The sequence below is a fragment of the Hyla sarda genome, chromosome 3, assembly GCF_029499605.1.
Source record: "Hyla sarda isolate aHylSar1 chromosome 3, aHylSar1.hap1, whole genome shotgun sequence".
Lineage (NCBI taxonomy): Eukaryota > Metazoa > Chordata > Amphibia > Anura > Hylidae > Hyla > Hyla sarda.
In genome coordinates, this window is record NC_079191.1 from 93,324,608 (window position 1) to 93,340,912 (window position 16,305).

Here is a 16,305-nt window from a genome sequence, read left to right on the forward strand (position 1 = left end):
CACATTGACTAGCATAGGCGTGTGCAGCCTATTGCATTAGGGTGTGCACCCTAAAGCACAAACTCCCGCAGCGCGCATGCATATATATATATATATATATATATATATATATATATATATACACGCACACATACACACAGTTAGTATAGTTCCCCCACATTAGGTGCAGTATAGTTCCCCCACATTAGGTGCAGTATAGTTCTCCCACATTAGGTGCAGTATAAGTCCCCCACATTAGGTGCAGTATAAGTCCCCCCACATTAGGTGCAGTATAAGTCCCCCCACATTAGGTTGGCAGTATAAGTCCCCCACATTAGATTTGCAGTACAGTTCCCCCACATTAGGTTTGCAGTACAGTTCCCCAACATTAGGTTGGCAGTACAGTTCCCCCACATTAGGTTGGCAATACAGTTCCCCCACATTAGGTTGGCAGTACAGTTCCCCCACATTAGGTGCAGTTCAGTTCCCCCACATTAGGTTCCACCTAATGTAGGGGAACTGTACTGCACCTAATGTGGGGGAACTGTACTGCACCTAATGAAGGGGAACTGTACTGCACCTAATGTGGGGGAACTGTACTGCAGCTAATGTGGGGGAACTGTACTGCACCTAATGTGGGGGAACTGTACTGCACCTAATGTGGGGGAACTGTACTGCACCAGTACAGTTCCCCCACATTAAGTGCAGTACAGTTCCCCCACATTAGGTGTAGTATATTTCCCCACATTATGTGCAGTACAGTTCCCCTACATTAGGTGCAGTATAGTTTCCCACATTAGGTGCAGTATAGTTTCCCACATTAGGTGCAGTATAGTTTCCCCACATTAGGTGCAGTACAGTCCCCCCACATTAGGTGCAGTATAGTCCCCCACATTAGGTGCAGTATAGTTCCCCACATTAGGTGCAGTATAATCCCCCACAGCCTTTTATGTGGCACCGTATCAAATGCTTTGGAAAAATCAGGATACATGACATCCAGCGATTCCCCCTCGTCTAGCCTGGAGCTCAGGGCCGGATCCTCATTGGCGCTTATGGAGCGCCTGCTCTGGGCCCCGTGCCTGCAGGGGGCCCCCGTCACATTCGGGACATCCCTGTGTCCCAAAAAATCTAATGTGGGGGAACTATACTGCACCTAATGTGGGGAACTATACTGCACCTAATGTTGGGAAGCTATACTGCACCTAATGTGGGAGAACTATACTGCACCTAATGTGGGGAACTATACTGTCAACCTAATGTGGGGGAACTATACTGCACCTAATGTGGGGAACTATACTGCACCTAATGTTGGGAAGCTATACTGCACCTAATATGGGAGAACAATACTGCACCTAATGTGGGGGACTATACTGCACCTAATGTGGGGGACTATACTGCACCTAATGTGGGAAACTATACTGCACCTAATGTGGGGGACTATACTGCACCTAATGTGGGAAACTATATTGCACCTAATGTGGGGAACTATACAGCACCTAATGTGGGGGAACTATACTGCACCTAATGTGGGGGAACTATACTGCACCTAATGTGGGGGACTATACTGCACCTAATGTGGGGAACTATACTGTACCTAATGTGGGGAACTATACTACACCTAATGTGGGGGACTATACTGCACATAATGTGGGGGACTATACTGCACCTAATGTGGGGGACTATACTGCACCTAATGGGGGGAACTATACTGCACCTAATGTGGGGGAACTATACTGCACCTAATGTTGGGGAGCTATACTGCACCTAATGTGGGAGAATTATACTGCACTTAATGTGGGGAACTATACTGACAACCTAATGTGGGGGACTATACTGCACCTAATGTGGGGGAACTGTACTGCACCTAATGTGGGGGAACTGTACTGCACACCTAATGTGGGGGGACTGTACAGCACACCTAATGTGCGAGGACTTGTACTGCCAACCTAATGTGCGGGGACTTATACTGCACCTAATCTGGGGGAACTACAACCTAATCTGGGGAAACTATACTGCACCTAATGTGGGGGAACTGTCGGGGGGGGGGGCATCATAACGAAGGGCTCTGTCTTCCAGGCAGCCTTAATCTGGCCCTGCTGGAGCTCACCTCCTCATAAAAGCTGATCAGGTTAGTTTGTCAGGACCGATCCCTCATAAATCCATGCAGATATAATTCCCGGGGTCACCTTTTGACCCCTTTTTTAAATATTGGCACCACATTTGCCATGCACCAGTCCTGGGGAACAGTCCCTGTTACTATAGAGTCCCTGAATATTAAAAATAGGGGTCTGTCTATTACACTACTTGATTATTTTAGAACACCTTTTCGCACTGTTGTTTAGTGCACGCACCTTACACTCACTCACTGTTATGTTTTTACACTTTCTTTAGCTCTCTAGTTCTTCTTTATTATTCTCCTTCTCTTCGTTTGTTTTTCATTATTTTCGCAGGCCACTGTGTGTTTTCGCGTGTTTTTCATCACCATTATCTTTCTTTTTTCCTTCTTCCTCCCCCCTTATTCTTTCCCCCCTTTCCCTTCCCCTCTCCCCTTCCCCCCTCCCCCTTTTTCTCCCCCCCCCCCTTTTTCCTTTTTCACTTTTTGCACTTTCCCTACATCTAGCACCATTTATCATCACCACTACTGGTTATCTCACTACGGTCACTATTCATCCCTATTCACTTTTTGCACCTTTGCCCTCTCTTCATCCCCTGTCCTGTGATATTTTTGTATTCACTTTCCACCTTCATCACATCCTTTTCAATTTTAGTTGTAACAGGTATAATTCTATACCTTTTGCTACTTAATTTTTAATTTTACTTAACACTGCATCATTTTAATTTTTTCACATCTTTTACTCTACACTACATATTCAATAAAACATTTTTATTCATTATATTGATTATAATTACTAATTTCATTATTTACATTTATTATTTATTATATCATTACTGTTGGTCTGAGTGTTTTCTTATGGCACTTGTATTCATATACCTATTACTCTGTTATGTGAAGGGTGACAGCATTATTATTTACTCCTGTATAATGTATATGGTATATGTATTGTTCTTATGACCCTGGGATATATGACCAGTATACAATATCTTTTATTTTGTCTGCAGTTTGCCCGCTCCACCACTAGATGTCATAACATTCAGCTAGTTTGACTCTCACTAGATGACTCCGTCGCTAGTGCGCACGCTAGGCTGCGGCCACTCGCGGCAGTCCGGGAGATCGTGTCTTAGTGTGGCTCCGATCATGTGCTTCGACACGTGGGGGGGATCATGTGACGTGGTCTTTTGGGAAGTGGCGTCAGCGGCTCAGTGTGCGCCATACATGGCCACGGAGTGATTATGCACTAACTTAACTAAGATACTTTATGTGTTCTCGTCTCCCATTGGGTCTTTAGGTGTATTTAAGGTCTGGAGATCTGTGATGTAGCCACTCCCGACCCAAGGTCAGCGTGCCGAAACGCGTGTTGGAGTGGTTCATCCCGGCCCCTACATTGCATTATTGACCACTTGGTTTTGTGTTGGTATTACTTTCTGTACTGGATATTGTAGCACTTTGCACTTTTCTTTGTTATGATCTGTGACTTCCAGCACACGGCACTTTAACTTGCTGTGCACTTTTATGCATTTATACATATGAGTTGCCGATGTCCATTAATACTTGCTACCATTACATCAGTATGTGTTATGCCCCATGATTAATATCCCTCTTTATCTAGGGTGTCCAGTGATGCCGCATGTTTTGATGTTTTGTTTCCTCCTCTATAATTGTGTGTTTGGTTTTTAATGCACACCAATAAAATTTGTAGTCTTTTATTTATATTCAACGACTCCATTGTACTTCTTTTGGGTTTTTGTTTAGCTGGGAGTGTAATTTCTACTAATAGGCATCACTCTCATAGGGGGTATTACAGTAGTCCTTACAGTACTACATACCTACTATCCTATTTGTTTCTGTCTGGTTCTTTGGTTTATGGCCACCACATAAATATATGTGGTGGCCCAGTACGGGAGTTGTTACCCTGTGCTCCTGCTGTCCTGTCAGGAAACTTACTTCAGTGTCCCCAAGGCCCCTGCACTTCTTTCCCCATTGTAAACATGTTTTACCATGTAAAGTGTTATAAAATATAATGTTGCTTTAAGAGTTATACCATGTGATATGTCATGTGATTGTTACCCAGGAGGTACCAGTGACCAGGTGATCCCAAGAGTGACCTATGGGCTCCCTGCTAGTCTCCCCCATATAAGCCCTGGGTGGAGCTTCTCTCTCTTCTCTCTCTTAGCTCTTGCTTCCTGCTGAGGTCCAGTGCAGTCGTTCCTAGTGTGTGTATCCAGAGTGTTGGAGATCTCAAAGTCAAATCCTGCAGCCACCATCAAGTCAAGTAAGATAAAGTCACAGCTTTATGAGTCAAGTCAGGTCAGTCCCTGTCATCTGTCAAGTCAGCGTGGTCTCCATTCAATTGTCCAGTCATACTACAAGTCCCAGGAAGCCCTTAAGGTCTCTGCGTCACTGGTCACCTCCTTGGGCCCTGGATGAACTGTATAGACTTTATCATCTAAAGCTACCGTTGTCCGTAACTTGGTGTTGGTGTCATTATTGCCTCCGTGCCTAGATCAGGATCCAGCAGTATTCCTTTGGGTGGTTTTAGGCTAAACCACGCCCTGGCATCACGAATACAAAGGGTTAATGCCATCTGCCCCTAGGGTAACAATATCTGCCCTGCACCTCACACTCCACCACCACACATAATTCATTTAGCTGTAAGTCTCTAGTGGACCCAACAGCTTGTGCTGCCAAGCTGCCCGAGACAGTCCAAAGCCACAGGACAGCTATCAGTGCTGGGACACCACACTTTCATTTTTCAGAGGTCCATTAAAAATGAAAGAAGCCATCTGATTGGTGCTATGCACAACTAGTGAACTTTTCCTCTACACAGGTTTTGATGTGTTTTTTTACAAGCCATTAAACAGGTCTAAGTGAGAAGTTAATGTGACCTGTGGCTGCCGGGCCCAAGAGCTTTCAAGGGTATGTGTTTACACATTCAGGCTTTTAATTCCATATACTGAATATAAAGCCAGGAGCAGATCATAACTGAAAGACACTAATAAAGGAAATAATGATGCTTCCGCTCTTTCTTAATGCTTTCCTGACTTTTAATTTAATAAATGCATTGTGGGTAAAAACCTGAAGGTGTGAACACAGCCTTGGCTGAGCCCTTGTTAAAAAAAAAAATTTTAATCATTTTTTAATTGTATAAGAGGTAAGCTTAATTTACTAAAATGCGTATTCCCCTTTAGGGTACATTCACACGTAGTGGATCCTGCACAGATTTGATGCGCAGGATTTGTAACTGCAGATTAGAAGCTGTGCTCAGTCATTTAATTTACATTGAAATCTGCAGCAGAAAATCCTGCGCATCAAATCTGCATACGTGTGATCGTACCCTTAAGAGGTTTATCTCATCCTTACAATATTGTTCAGTCCATTATCTTTATGGGGCCTCCAAAAAAAATTGTTCTATGTTGACATGTTACCATAAACAGATAGTTAGCCTGTTCCTCCGCCTGACATTTCAATTTACTATTGTCCTTCCCAAAAATGCCAATAAAACTTGCATAAGCCCCATCCCATTGAAACCTGTTCTACTTGCGAAAAATTGCACGGTTGGGAGCTATACCATTTTAAACAATGGGTGGAGATAAATGGTTACAACAGTGTTTCCCAACCAGAGTGCCTCCAGCTGTTGCAAAATTACAATTCTCAGTATGCCCGGACAGCCTTCGGCTTCCATGGCATGCTGAGAGCTGTAGTTTTGCAACAGCTGGAGGCACCCTGGTTGGGAAAGGCTGAGCTACAAAATGTGGCTCATGCACCCATAGAGGTTAAAAGTGGTGTAGATTAATCAAAAGTGGTGCATAGTAAAAGTGGTGTAGAAACCAACCAGAATTAAGAATTATTTGACTGCAATGTGTGAATACAGCCTTACGCTCAGATTCTTCAGAGACCTTTTTGTCTTGCAACCTGATTAGTCATAATAAGCATAAGGTTTGCAATAGGGATTTGTTCCTGCTCTGGACAGTTCCTGACATGGGCAGAAGTGTCAGCAGAGAGCACTGTGGTCAGACAGAAAAGAGCAACTCCACTTCCTCTAGAGCACATAGTAGCTGATAAGTACTGGAAGGGTTAAGATTTTTAAATAGAAGTCATTTACAAATCTGATTAACATTTTGGCACCAGTTGCAAATAAACTGGTGGCAGAAAGTTATACAGCTTTATAAATTACTTCCAGTTATAAATCTTAATTCTTCCAGTACTTATCAGCTGCTGTATGCTCCAAAGGAAGTTGTGTCGTTATTTCCAGTCTAATAACAGTGCTCTCTGCTGCCATCTCTGTTTGTGTCAGGAACTGTCTGGAGCAGGAGATGTTTGCAATGGGGATTTGCTTTTACTCTAGACAGTTCCTGACAGGGGCACAAGTGGCAGCAGAGCACTGTTATCAGACAGGAAAGAACTACACAACTTCCTCTGTAGTATACAGCAGCTGATAAGTATTGGAATTGTAATTTTACAAATCTGTTTAACTTTCTGGCACCTGTTGATTTGAAAAAACAAAATCTTCTGGAGTTCTCCTTTATGTGTCATGTGTAAACAATATAACAGGATAATCATATAACAGTAATATTCCTCAGGTGTAATGAAGTCCCTTTGTTATATTAAGGTGTCTCAGTGATTGGTCGGATGAGTATTTGTTTTGGTGACTGTTTGTATCTGCATCTAATAAGTGTTAGTGCATTCTGACATTCCTTACTACAAGCTATGGGAGTGGCTGTGTAAATAGCACAAAAGAATGTGACATTACCTTTGGTATATTGCAGGGAGCGGTTTGTTTCTACTGTCACCTTTAGCCTGTCGCACTGTATCTTTAATTTGGCATTTCCCAGTGCTCAGCGGGTGCACACAGATACCTGGAGACCTTTGGTACTGTAGGAGAGTATCGTCGTACAACGCCAGGAGCACAGGAGTGACAAGCATTTCCCAGTTGCTGTTCTCTGTACACCGGACAAGGTATTGTTGGGGAGAATACACAATGTATTTGCATTGAAAATACACAAAAGGCTGACCGGCCCCCAGATACAGGCAGTCAGGGCCATTAGTCACTAGTCATCACCATGACAGCTGGCATTACTGTGTTCACTTCAGCACGGTGATCATACGGTGATCATACTCATGTTAAACTACAATGTAGACACTGTGATGGTGCATGTACTGTTAGTAACAAACAGAGGAGACTACATGGTTTTACTTTCCCTGTTGTGGGGTCTGTCTGTGATAGGTACTGCTATGGGATAGAACTCGTAGCCATAAGTAGCTGTATATAGTTACGTTATGACAGGACATTGCATGGCTTTAACTTTCTATGCTAAGTAGTATAGCAGGGGTTTAACAATGGAAGGGATGACAGTGCCCAAGGGGGCTCCCTTGGGCCTAGGGGGGGTGCAACAAGCCACTGTGGCCTTTGCTACAGTATTTAGATACAGGACGGTTGCATTGAACTTAATTTTTGTCCCCGAAATCCTTTGTAGAACTCTGTAGTGCTTTTTAGTTTTTGTTTTTTTATTGACTCTTGACTTTTATTGTGATTTTGGTATTGATGACGGTATTGTGATGAGTGATGTTTTATCCTGTAAATGGATACTGCAATATGGCTGTGTAATATTTCTTCATAGTGCAATGAGACTTAACTGGCTTTTGTGATGGGATTTTATTATTCTATGCTGTTACTTGGTGCACTATTGGACTTCATTATGAATTTGGGGACCGCAATGGGGTATTCCAGTATGTAGTGGGTACCATAAATTGATCTAAATTTGGTTTGTGTTATGTTGTGTTTTTTTTTTTTTACATAAACACTGGGTACTGACATGGAGTGTAATTATATAACTGGGTATTATGGTCAGATGTAATAATAACTGGGTACTGTTGTGTTTTTGTAAAGGGAAAGCTGCCTACTGTCAGAATAGTACTGTGAGTACTGTGATAATGGAAGTGGATACAACATTGCATTGCACATAGACCTATATGGGGAGATTTATCAAAACCTGTGAAGAGGAAGAGTGGTGTAGTTGCCCATAGCAACCAATCAGATTGCTTCTTTCATTTTCCACAGGCCTCTTTAGAGGCCTGTGGAAAATGAAAGAAGCAATCTGATTGGTTGCTATGGGCAACTACACCACTCTTCCTCTGCACAGGTTTTGATAAATCTCCCCCATAGAGTTATAGATATTGCATATAGGTAATGACACTGTCACTGACTAGTAGGGAGGTTCCGTTAGTCAATTGGTGATATGTTTCTCAGTGACTGAGCATGACTGCAGGCTTACCCGGAAAAGGGCATGGCCCGAGTAGTCTCTTTTCTGTACTATGCCTTCTGGACAAAGGAGTGATGAGTTCTGTCATATATGATGTCGTAGCCGATACAACGTTCACGACATTAAAAAGAACAGTCTTAAACAGTAACATAAGTAACATGTTGGTCTAAATTTCTTTATAGAAATTCATGGAAGGTTGTGGATCTCAATGTAAATGCTTTGGCGTATAAAATCAGATTGTAACTATATGACATTTCCTTTTATTGTTATTTACCAAATATATTGCCAAAGATAATCGCAGTGCATTTGGATCTTAGAATTGTTTTGTACTACTGGAGAATCAATGGATGGTTAATTCTTCTGGATCTGTTGTGACTGTGTAAACCCTCAGTCGAAATGTTCCATAGAGATCGCCAGAAACGTAGCAGACTGGGCTCCATACTTGGTCCTCCATGTAAAGTCTGTCTAGAGTCTATGGACTCTAAATTAAGGAATAATAATAAGCTGAAGATATATATATAAAAAAAAGTCTATGTCTCTCTATAAAACATTTTACTATGGTGAAGTCCAGTTCATTAGACAGTACATACGTCTAGTCAGGGTTTAAGAGAGGCCAGAGTATTCTGAAAGACAAATAAAATGGTATTTGTAAAAAAAATATATATATTTATACAGTGTCCCCCCGACCTACGATGGCCCCGACATACGATAATTTCAACATGCGATGGTCTCTCAGAGGCCATCGCATGTTGAAGGCAGCATCAACATACGATGCTTTTGTATGTCGGGCCCATCGCATAAACAGCTATCCGGCAGCGCAGACTGCTTCAGCTGCTACCGGATAGCTGTTTACGGTGTCCCGTGTTGTCCGCTGACGATCACTTACCTGTCCTCGGGGCTCTGTAGCGTACTCCTTGGGATCCCCTTGCATCGCCGGCGCTCTCCATCGTCGTCATCACGTCGCGTCCCATCATCCAATAGGAGCGGCGTGCGTAGCGACGTGATGGCGGCGATGAAGAGCGAAGTTCCCAGGCAGCAGAGACCTTCCCGGAGCGTCAGGGACACCCCGGGGACACGGCGACAGCGATGGAGGGCGACATCCAGGGCAGCGGTGACGGTCCGGAGCGGCGGGGACAGGTGAGTATAACTTCTAATATCAGTGGTCTTCAACCTGTGGACCTCCAGATGTTGCAAAACTACAACTCCCAGCATGCCCGGACAGCCGTTGGCTGTCCGGGCATGCTGGGAGTTGTAGTTTTGCAACATCTGGAGGTCCGCAGGTTGGAGACCACTGTCCTATACTTCACATTGCACGGATCCCTCAACATACGATGGTTTCAACAAACAATGGTTCATTTGGAATGGATTACCATCGTATGTTGAGGGACCACTGTGTATATATATATATATATATATATATATATATATATATATATATATATATAACTCCAAAAAAGGAAGGCGGCACTCCAATGGCAGAAAAAAGGTGTATTTATTCACCCATCAAGTCAAGTGCGACGTTTCAGCCTCACAATGAAGCCTTTCTCAAGCAGTGTATTAGCGTTACATCACTTCCTTAATATCATTAATCGTAGTGACATCATCACCTCATTTACATTAATTAAATGTTAAACATCCATATACAAAATAGAAAAATACATTTATGCTATCATGTGCATCATAAAACCATATTTGACATCTATGCAAATCATAGCTAAGTGTTGATCTATACAAAACAGTGTTTAAATACAAAAGTGCATCATGTAAACATAACATCACGTCAGCCGAGAGGGTGGTCCCTCACCTTCATAGCCATGTGTTCACCTTCTGATTCGCTGCTTCATCATCGGGTCCTCTGTTTGTAAATAACTCAACTGTGCAAAACCGGAAGGGCATCGCGTCACTCACGCGCGCTTCTCCTTCTCTGACTTCACATACTTAATGCGCAGGACCGGAAATGTGTAACTTGACATGCATCCTTATTACTTTCTAAGTGTTTCTCTCATCCGGCTTTCTGTGTTGCCCCGGCGCATGCGCACACACCGGAGACCACAGAATCAGACATCTTGAAGTCGGGCTACATAGAGAAAACAGAGGGCCAATGCCGTATCTCCAATATTCATTCAGTGGCCATTTTACTAAGGGGCACACTGCCCTCACATTCATTCCACCATATGTAGGAGATCGGCATCGGCACTGAGTCACATCAATATCACTAGGGATAGAATTGGACACACTGAAAATGTACCCCGTCAACCTGATAATCACTGGTGTGTGGCACATAATCTCAATGGGAAATCCGTGCGGGGTATGAAAAGTATCGGGGCACTCAGATTAGGGAATAAAGGAGATGATACAGAACATATAGGAATCAGTGAGAGGACACAACTAGTTCCATGGTTACCCTAAGTTTTTTACCTTGATCAATAAATTGTATCAGTTGTATTATATTCATCAACAAGTGAATATATCCACAGTACCCTATATGTCCCAAGTGTATGCTGAAACAGTCACACACTTACAGGACGGGTATGATCGTCAATACACGATCTATAATCGTATATAGCCCGACCCTGTGTATATCATGTACTTAATAATCAGTCATTTGGGACATCCCGTCCACATATGTGACCATCTAATTGCACACTATCGGGTGTTCAAGAGCTATATCCAAGCTTCCGCACTCCATATCAAGTGCACATATGTACCCATGTTCTATCACTTGTCCAACTCAATGGATTCCCCCACTGTCCATGTCAGTACCTCTCCCCTCCGAGATCCCACAAAGGCTCCTCCCACTCCACAACTGTTATCCCAGATCAGTGCCATCACACCAAAGAACACAGGTGAAATCTGGGGTCATCCCCCGTGAACCAAAAAAATCCATATTTATTATCTACAGTACTATATATAAATTGAAAGAGGTTAGAATTCCGGACGATAAAGAATTCTCAATTTCAGATGACACGATGAATGAAGTCGCGATCAGTGGTGACGTGATGTATCCTCAAGTGAACTTTTTGTGCACTAAAAATGAAGAAAATAGAAAGAAAAATTATTAAAATCAAGAAATGATAAAATCCAAACGTATACTGTTCAAGTCAAGTGGACATCATACTATATGTCACCAGTCGTATTCCCTCAGGTATCATGACATGAGAGGTTTTAGGCAAAAATCCCTGTTCAGGCCCCTCGGGTGTAGGGAGCCTAGTCTGTCAATCCACATGAGTTCCTTCTTTTTTAACTCTTTAGTCCTATCACCTCCTTTGCGTAGTTTAGGGACATGGTCTATAATCATAAATCTCAACTGTTCTACCTGGTGATTATGATCTTTAAAGTGCCTAGGTACAGGTAGTTCAATTTTACCAGTGCGGATGGACGACCTATGATTGCTCAACCTAAAGCGGCACTCAGTAGTCGTCTCACCTACATAAATGTATGGACAGGGGCATACCAGGACATAGATTACAAAATCCGACCTGCATGTCAGATGATGGCGAATCTTGTACTGTGCATTAGAATTGGGGTGAGTAAAGATATCACCTTTCAACATATGTTCGCAATTATCGCAATGCATACATGGAAAACTACCCGGCTTATATTGAGTAGATAAGTTGGTCTTAACATTGAGGACATCCGTCCTCACGAGTTTGTCTCTGAGGTTCAGAGATCTCCTATAGGCCAACATAGGAGGTGCCTGAAATTCAGGTATATGCCCAAAAGTATCAGAGATGATACTCCAGTGTCTCCGGATACTTCTTCCTATCCTATTACTCAGACGGGTAAATGTGGATACAAAGGGTATACGTGTTTGTTGCGACTTATCTTTACCAGATGTTAATGTATCTGCCCGGTCCAACTGTATATATATATATATATATATATATATACATATGTACAAAAATTTTAAAATGCACTTTGCCACCAGTATGTGTCTCATCCCAGTATTTAGGTTTCTGACCCCGCCCAGTGTTACCTGCCTGTGTATATTTATAGTACCGAGCAGTATAGGTGAATGAGTCATGTTTAGTGAGAATACACTCCTGAGGTCACATGGTCCTGAGCCATTCGCACCACTACGTCTGTGTTATAAATGGACATAGACATATTTAATTTGGGTGGGTACACTGTCACATTCAGATGATGTCTGCTGGAGATGTTGCAATGTTTTCCACTGTGCTGTTCCCAATCATCTTCTTTTACTAAACAGTCCAATCTAGAAATGTTCTCTCTGTAGATTCTAATATATTTACAATGCTGTAACATTAACTTCATTAATGGTCTTATTATTAGTGTTGAGCGACATAGGCCATATTCGAATTCGCGATATTTCGCGAATATATGGACGAATATTAGTCACATATTCGCTAAATTCGCATATTCATAATATTTGCGTTTTTTTTTTCGCATATGCGTAAATTCGCAGATGCGATAATTTGCATATGTGAAAATTGATGAACTTTATAGCAAGTATACCAGTGTTACTTAATAGAAGCAGCAGAAGGGAGGGATCAATATTCGCGAATATTCGCCCGGCGGCTTCACACAGTAGTATTAGAGCCTTCTTTAGACCACACAAGCTGGAAGCGGAGAGGGGTGATCACTGTGATGTGTACTGTGAAAAAAAAAAAGCGAATATTCGTAATTTAGAATATATAGTGCTATATTTGGGAATATTCGCAAATATGCGATATTCGAGAATAAAATTCGAATTGCGAATATTCGTGAGCAACACTACTCATTATATGATATTTCCTATAACATTAGCTAATAGTTTAATAACTCATAGAGAAGTTAGCCCATTCAGGCACTTGTTTTGCAGAATTGCGGTGTCAGAGTACTCACTGCAGCGGAGCTGTGTACATAGTACCTGCCAGAAATGTCAGGCTAAGGGTAATTCTACGTGCCCTTGGTGCTTGGCACTAGAAGCCTTCCATGCAATGTAAGATCTAAAAGGAAACTGGGTTCACACTTAGTATTTTGGTCAGTGTTTTAAGCCCAAACCAGAATAAAAGATTTTAAAAAATTGAGATTTAAAAATTTTCATTTTTTTTCCATATATTTTCAGAAATGTTTTTACATTTGTCAGTAAATCTGAAATGCTAGATAAGCACATGGAGTTGCCCAGTCTTTCAACCTAAGGGTACGTTCACATGCGCAGATTTTTTTAGCGGGTTTTCCGCTGCGTATTTGAAAGTGGGCAGGCTCTTCTCAACTGTCCGCAGCCGATTTTCCGCGGCGGAATGTACACTGCGGAAAATCTGCCGCAAGCCCCATTGAAGTCAGTAGGGACTGTGGCGGATTTTCCGCAGCGTAAATTCCGCCCCGGGAAAATCTGCTGCGGACAGCCGAGAAGAGGCCGCCCACTTTCAAATACGCAGCAGAAAACCCGCTAAAAACTAACCTTGTGGGAGATAAAAATGTGGTGGCCAAGTAAAGGATGGTGTTGCCCCATACCTTTCCTGCCCTGTCAGGCAGTGTCCCTCAGTGTACCCAGGTCCCCCTGTAGTTGTTTACCCATTTTTATATATATATATGTTGGATATTAAAAGATGTGTTATACCTTTAATAAAATGTACCATGTGATTGTTACCCAGGAGGTACCAGTGACCAGCTGACCCCCAGAGTGACCTATGGGCTCTCTGCTAGTCTCCCCCATAAATGCTAGTCTCCCCCTAGCTTCGCTCTCTTGCTTCCTGCTGAGGTCCAGTGCAGTCGTGCCTAGTGTGTGTGTCCAGAGTAGGGGAGGCCTCAAGTCAAGTCCTGCAGCCACAAGTCAAGTGCAAGTAAGATAAAGTCACCGTCCTGTCAGCCAAGTCAAGTCATCTGTCTACCCAGCATGGCCTGAACTAAATTCTCCAGTCCAGCTACAAGTCCCTGCAAACCTGCGAGGTCTCTGTGTCACTGGTCACCTCCTTGGGCCCTAGCTGCACTGTATAGACTGTAACAACTGTCTACCCTCAGTAAAGCTACTGTTGTCCGTAACCTGGACTGATTACCGGTGACCGCAGGGCCGGCGGCGTGTGACGTCACGCCCCCGCCCCCGTGTGACGTCACACTCCGCCCCTCAATGCAAGCCTACGAGTGGGGGCGTGATAGCTATCACGCCCCCTCCCGTAGGCTTGCATTGAGGGGTGGAGCGTGACGTCACACAGGGGCGGGGGCGTGACGTCACACGCCGCTGACCCTTCGGTCAACCTTAATCAGACCCGGAGCGTGTTCGCTTCGGGGACTGATTACTAACGGGTGCCGCGTGCATGATCACGGGCGTCCCCAGCTGCGGGACTCCCTCGATCAGGCATCTTATCCCCTATCCTTTGGATAGGGGATAAGATGTGTAAGCACCGGAGAACCCATTTAAGGGGGTGGATTACATGTTAACTAATATTTTTAGTTAACATATAAGTAACATGTGTATCAAGTTTCATCAAACTATCTCCAGCCATTTGGCAGTTATGCTGGAATGTACACACATACATACAAACATATAGTCATAGATACAGTATGTTAAGTGTTTTATAGATAGATAGATAGAATAATTTGTCATAAATCCCACTGTTGACCAGCAGAGGGAGCAAACATGATAATCTGGTGAATCTCTAGGCCGAAAGTTAAAAATGTGTTCCTTACATTAAAACAGACTGATCTCCCTCTCTCCAAAGTTGTTCCATAATATTGAGATCTGGGGATTTTCCTGCTTGCTATAAGTGGTGGAAGACACCATAAGTAGTAAGTACTAGGGATCGACCAATATTATTTTTTTAGGGCCGATATCGATACCGATAATCGGTGGAGGTTAGGGCCAATAGCTGATAACTTATACCGATATTCCGGTATAAGTTATCGGCTATTTATCCCCCCGCGACACTGCTGCAGATCATTGATTTAAAGCGGGTGCTTTAAATCAATGCACTCTAGTGGCTTTTGCGGTGCCATAGGCCGCCGCCGCCACCCGCTTCTCTCCCCCTGCCTGTCTGAGGGTCCTCCTGAGTTCTATCACCGCCACCGCTCCCCCCACCGCCGCCGCACCGCTCCCCCCACCGCCGCACCGCGCCCCCCACCGCCGCACCGCGCCTCGTCGCACCCCCCACTGCACCGCCCGGCCCCATTGCCTCCCCCATCCCAGGTTTTATAATTACCTGTTCCCGGGGCTCGGGTCCACTCTACATCTGGCTCCGGTGGCGTCCTCCTGAGCTGTCACTGTGCGCACTGACGGTGACGTCACGTCGCGCACGTCACGTCACTCGTCATTGCTCACAGCGTAACGCAGGACGCAGCAGGAGCCAGAAGTAGCGTGGGCCCCGGGAACAGGTAATTATAAAACGCAATGGGGCCGAGGCGGTTCGGTGGGGGGTGCGACGCGGTGCGGCGGGTCGGGGGGGGGGGTAAGATCACAGTGCGGCGGGTCGGGGGGGGGGCGCTCGCGGTGCGGGGGGGGGCGCTCGCGGTGCGGTGGGGGCGGTGCGGGGGGCATGGCTTTATCGGCTTATCGGCAAGGTAATTGCCCCGGCCCCGTTGCCTCCCCCATCCCCGGTTTTATAATTACCTGTTCCCGGGGCTCGGGGTCCACTCTACATCTGGCTCCAGTGGCGTCCTCCTGAGCTGTCACTGTGCGCACTGACGGTGACGTCACTGTGCGCACGTCACGTCACTCGTCATTGCGCACAGCGTAACGCAGGACGCAGCAGGAGCCAGAAGTAGTGTGGGTAATTATAAAACCGGGGATGGGGGAGGCAATGGGGCCGGGGCGGTGCGGTGAGTGGTGCGATGCAGTGCAGCGGGTCGGGAGGGAGGCGGTCGCGGTGCGGCAGGTCGGGGGGGTCGGCCGTGGTGGGGGCGGTGCGGGGGGCGGGGCATTATTGGCTTATCGGCAAGGTAATTGCTGATACCGATAATGCCCAAATATCGGCCAAACTGATAATCGGTCGATCCCTAGTAAGTACTGTC

General features: G+C 44.5%; 1 protein-coding gene across 1 annotated transcript in view; it reads left to right on the plus strand.

The window, feature by feature from the left end:
* The first annotated feature begins 6,911 nt into the window (after nt 1–6,911).
* NGEF (neuronal guanine nucleotide exchange factor) overlaps nt 6,912–16,305 on the plus strand; it is a 251,721-nt gene continuing 242,327 nt past the window's right edge. The window contains exon 1 of the mRNA XM_056564624.1: nt 6,912–7,054. The gene's annotated coding sequence lies outside the window, so the exon portion shown is untranslated. The remainder of the gene's footprint in view (nt 7,055–16,305) is intronic.